Source organism: Coregonus clupeaformis, unplaced genomic scaffold (genome assembly GCF_020615455.1).
Source record: "Coregonus clupeaformis isolate EN_2021a unplaced genomic scaffold, ASM2061545v1 scaf1188, whole genome shotgun sequence".
Lineage (NCBI taxonomy): Eukaryota > Metazoa > Chordata > Actinopteri > Salmoniformes > Salmonidae > Coregonus > Coregonus clupeaformis.
The window spans coordinates 1-5,529 of NW_025534642.1; positions in this window are offsets into that span (position 1 = coordinate 1).

Here is a 5,529-nt window from a genome sequence, read left to right on the forward strand (position 1 = left end):
AAGCATGCATTAGTTAAAAGATAATATAATCTAGTCATCTTTAGGAGTAGCCAGAGACCATCAATAGAGGGGTATGCTACAAAGCAGGATTATTGAGTTAACCAGTTTACTTGTCTAAATATTCTGATATAACTTTGTATTTCTGTAGTATATAAGGAGAGAGGTTAGTACAGTGGTTACCAAACTTGGGGTCGGGGCCCCATGTGGGGTCTCCTGAGAAAATCTGTACTAATCTTATCAAACTAGTTAGATCAGGACTGCCCAATCCTGTTCCTGGAGAGCTACCTTCCTGTAGGTTTTTGCTCCAACCCTAATCTAGCACACCTGATTCTAATAATTAGCAGGTTGATAAGATGAATCAGGTTAGTAACACCTGAGGTTGGAGCGAAAACCTACAGGAGGGTGGCTCTCCAGGAACAGGGTTGGGCAACCCTGAGTTAGATGCTTCAATATGAAAACCTCCACAGGACCTATCTTCCCTATAGGCCTACATTAAAATACAACCACTGTATGTTTCTATGTGGATATCTCCACAGGACCTTTCTTCCCTATAGGCCTATATTAAAATACAACCACTGTATGTTTCAATATGAACATCTCCACAGGACCTTTCTTCCCTATAGGCCTATATTAAAATACAACCACTGTATGTTTCAATATGAACATCTCCACAGGACCTTTCTTCCCTATAGGCCTATATTAAAATACAACCACTATATGTTTCTATGTGGATATCTCCACAGGACCTATCTTCCCTATAGGCCTATATTAAAATACAACCACTGTATGTTTCTATGTGGATATCTCCACAGGACCTATCTTCCCTATAGGCCTATATTAAAATACAACCACTGTATGTTTCAATATGAACATCTCCACAGGACCTTTCTTCCCTATAGGCCTACATTAAAATACAATCAACATGCAAACAATACAGTTCTAAAAATGTCATAAATGTTTGTTTATATTGGTGGTTGTTTGTCTTATCTCGATCACCGACTGGAGTTTATAGTTGACCCATTACCCACTATTAGTTTACCACTACATCACTGATATTAATACAGAATCATAAGTCATATTCTAATAATTCATGTGAATGTGATAATGCGATCATCTGTGTACTCCATTGATGTCTGTTTGTACGGTGCTTGATTGGTAATGCCTAGAAATACACATTTGAATGCTATTTAATTTGAGAAAAGAGACATCTTGATTTTTTAGTGGATGATTTTATGCAATTCATCATTACAACTGACTGAACAGTCGCTGAATCTACGTGTCAGGTGATTCATTTTTTATATTTCCCCCCTGTGTTTGTAGATCGAGTGAGGTGAAAGAACATACAGCAGTTTTATTGATCCCCTTCCGGACATCAATAAAACTCAAATCCTGGTTACGGCCCTGAGATAAGCTTCGAAATGGGTATGGTTGAATTGATTTAACAAACAAAAAGACATATCTAAGTTTAGCTTTTTTTAATTAACCATAAAATTAGTGGTTATTTCTGGTTGCTTATCAAATTTCGCTGGCTAACTCATTGATCCAGCTTTGTAGTATACCCCTCAAGTAGGGGCAGGTATAACTGGGCCCTGGTAATGGGTACTGGGCTGTAGAATAGAGATTATTCTGGCCCCCCTGTCAGCCTCTCCCTGAGACAGAAGCCCCAGAAGGTGGTGGTGTTTGTGGATAATGAGGAGGGTCAGGTCTCCTATGACATGCTCTCACATCTACTGCTTGACTGGTCAGACCGTCACTGAGAAACTCTATCCATACTTCTACCCTGGTTCTTATGATGGCTGGTCATCATTCCTGTCAAGCAATCAGACTAAGTGGCAAAAATATAATTCTCATTTTCTGTTTTAATTATTTCCTAATGTTACGTAGAGAAACTATGTTTAAGTAGAGCTGTTCTGATGTTTGCTCAAGCAATGCAAAGAAAAGATCTGACCTGAATCTGGCGAGGTTGACAGAGCTATAGGAGAAGAGCCAATTAATTATACTGTATCTTTAAATGTAATAAAAAAAAAATGTCTTGTACTTGTAACATGTGTTGCTGTCTGGTGGGTTTTTGTCGATTTAGTTTTATCATTGAAACCTCAATACAAAGAAAAGAAAAACAAAGACAAAGTGAGGTGATATGAAAGGGTCCTTCATTCAAATATATATTATATATTCAATATAGCAATATAAATGTTTGAACGTTTTAGATTTTTGTATCATTCCATGGATGTCAAAGATGTTACTCACCTCTGATGGTACAGTAGCTCTGAGGGAACATTGTAAAGGGGTAATGACTACACTGTAAAGGGGTAATGACTACAACTGTAAAGGGGTAATGACTACACTGTAAAGGAAAAAATGACTACACTGTAAAGGGGTAATGACTACACTGTAAAGGGGTAATGACTACACTGTAAAGGGGTAATGACTACACTGTAAAGGGGTAATGACTACACTGTAAAGGGGTAATGACTACACTGTAAAGGGGTAATGACTACAATGTAAAGGGGTAATGACTACACTGTAAAGGGGTAATGACTACACTGTAAAGGGGTAATGACTACACTGTAAGTAGCAGTAGTAGCAGTAGTAGTAGTAGTAGTAGTAGCAGTAGTAACATTGGCAGTAGAAGTATTAGCAGTGGTAGTAGTAGTAGTAGTAGTAGTAGAGGCAGCAGCAGTAGTAGTAGTAGTACAATTAGTAGCAGCCGTAATAATAGTAGTAGTAGTAGTAGTAGTAGTAGTAGTAGTAGTAGTAGTAGTAGTAGTAGTAGTAGTAGTAGCAGTAGTAATAGTAGTAATGTCAGTAGTAGTAGTAGTAGTAGTAGTAGTAGTGGCAAGAGAGTAGTAGAGTGCAGTAGTAGCAGTAGTAGTAGCAGCAGTGTGGCAGTAATAGTCAGTGGTAGTAGTAGCAGTAGTAATAGTAGTAGTAGCAGTAGTAGTAGTAGTAGTAGTAGTAGTAGTATCAGTAGTAGTAGCAGTAGTAGTAGTAGTAGTAGTAGTAGTAGTAATACTAGTAGTAGTGGTCATAGTAATAGTAGTAGTAGCAGTAGTAATAGTAGTAGTATCAGTAGTAGTAGTAGTAGTAGTAGTAGCAATAGTAGTAGCAGTGTAGCATCGTAGCAGTAGTAGTAGCAGTAAGAGGTACACTAGTAGTGAGTGGCAGTAGCAATAGTGTAGTGGGAGGCAGTAGTAGTAATAGTAATAGTAGTAGTAATAGCAGTAGTAGTAGTAGTAGTAGTAATAGTAGTAGTAGCAGTAGTAGTAGTAGTAGTAGTAGTAGCAGTTAGCAGTAGTAGTAGTAGTAGTAGTAGTAATAATAATAGTAGTAGTGGTAGTAGTAATGGTAGTAGTAGCAGTAGTAGTATTAGTAGTAGTAGTAGTAGTAGTAGTAGTAGTAGTAGTAGTAGCAGCACGTAGTAAGCAGTAGTCAGCAGAGTAGTAGTGGTAGTAGTAATAGAAATAGTAGTAGTATCGTGAGTAGTAGTAGTAGAGTAGTAGCGTTGGTAGTAGCAAGTAGTAAAAATAAAAATGGTAGTAGAGTAGAGAGCAGTAATAGCAGTAGATAGCAGTAGTAGTAGTAGTAGTATCAGTAGTAGTAGTAGTAGCAGTGGTAGTAGTAGTAGTAGTAGTAGTAGCGGTAGTAGTAGCAGTATAATAATAGTAGGAGTAAGTAGTAGTAGTATGCAGTAGTAGTGCAGTAGTAACAATAGTAGTAGTGGTAGTAGTAATAGTAAAGTAGCAGTAGTAGTAGTAGTATGGTAGTAATAACAGTGTAGCAGTCAGCAGTAGCAGTAGTAGCAGTAGTAGTAGTAGATAGTAGCAGTAGTAGTAGAAATAGTAGTAGTAGGAGTAGGTAGAGTAGTCAGTAGTAGTAGCAGTAGTAGTAGTAGTAGTAGTAGTAGTAGTAAATAGTAGCAGCTGCATACATATAATAGTAGTAGCAGCAGCAGTAACAGCAGTAGCACCACAGCAGTAGCAGTAGTAGCAGCAGCAACAGTAGCAGCAGCATACAGCAGCAGCGTAGCAGCAGTGTCTATAAAAACAGTGGAGGTACAGAGGGGCATAGAGCAATAGCAATAGTAGATAAGTAGCAGTAGCAGTAGCAGACAGCAGTAGCAGATCACAAATGCAAATACATAAAATAGTATGCAGCGTAGCAGTGAGTAGCAGCACACAATAGTATAGTGCAGCAGTAAAATATAGTAGAGTAGCATTAGCAGCAGTAGGTGCAGAGTATAGCAGTGGCAGTAGGCATAGTGAGCAGCAGTACAATATAGCAGTGGAGTAGTAATAAAAGCAGTAGCAGCAGCAAGAAAAGAGTAAGAAGTAAAGAATAGAAGAAGATAGCAATATATAGCACAGCAGCAGAAGCAGAAAAAATAGCAACAGCAGTAGCAAAAAATAGCAGTAGCAGTAGTAGTAGTAGCAGTAGTAGAACAGAAAGTAGTAGTAGCAAGATAGCAGCAGTAGAGACAGTAAAGTAGAAGTAGTAAAAGAGTAAGAGCAGCAGCAGCAGCAGCAGCAGCGGAGTGGTGACAGCAGCAGCAGCAGCAGTGCAGCAAAGATAGCAGCAGCAGCAACAATTCAGCAGCAGTGCAGCAGCAACAGCAGCAGCAGGTTGGCAGCAACAATAGCAGCAGTGGAGAGAGAGAGTAAAGCAAGATCAGCAGTAGCAGCAGTAGCAGCAGCAGCAGTGGCAGTAGCAGCAGCAGCAGCAAGCAGCAGCAGAAGGCAAGTGGAGTAGACTACACAGAGAGTGGCAGCAGGCAGCAGCAGAGAGAGAGGACAGCAGTTTAGCACTGTGCAGCAGCAGCACAGTGCAGCAGCGGCAGTATAGCAGCAGTAGCAGCAGCAGCACAGTAACAGCAGTAGCAAGCAGCAGTAAACAGTAAATAGCAGCGGTGGCAGTAGTACAGCAGCAGCAGCAGCAGCAGCAGCAGCAGCAGCAGCAGCAACAGCAGCAGCAGCAATAGCAGCAGCAGCACCAGCAGCAGGAGAGCAGTAGCAGCAGCAGCAGCAAAGAGCAAACAGATAAAAGAGGAACACCAAGCAGCAGCACTAACACCAGAGCAGTGCAGCAGAGTACAGCAGCAGAGCACAATAGAGTGGAAAAAGGAAGGGAGCAGCGAAGAAAGCATGTTGTGCAGTTGGCAAACAGCAGCAGCAGCAGCAGGCAGCAGCAGCAGTGGCAGCAGTGGCTACAGCAGCAGTCGTCAGCAGAGCAGCAAAACAGCAGCAGCAACAGCAGTGAAAGCAGGATAGCAGGAGGAAAGAAGAGAGAAGCAGTAGAGTAGCATTGTAAGTGCAGCAGTAACATATAAAGAGAGTAGTAGTGCAATGAAGTAGCAGTAGCAGTGAATTAGTAACATATAGAGCAGCAATATAGTAGGAAAGGGAGATAGCAGAATGAGTAGGTATAACATAGTAGTAGCAGCAGCAGCAGCAGCACAGCAGAGAGAGAGGAAACAAAGGAAGAGCAGGCGCTGGGCAGCGAGCAGCGGTAGCAGCAGCAGCAGCAGCAACAGCA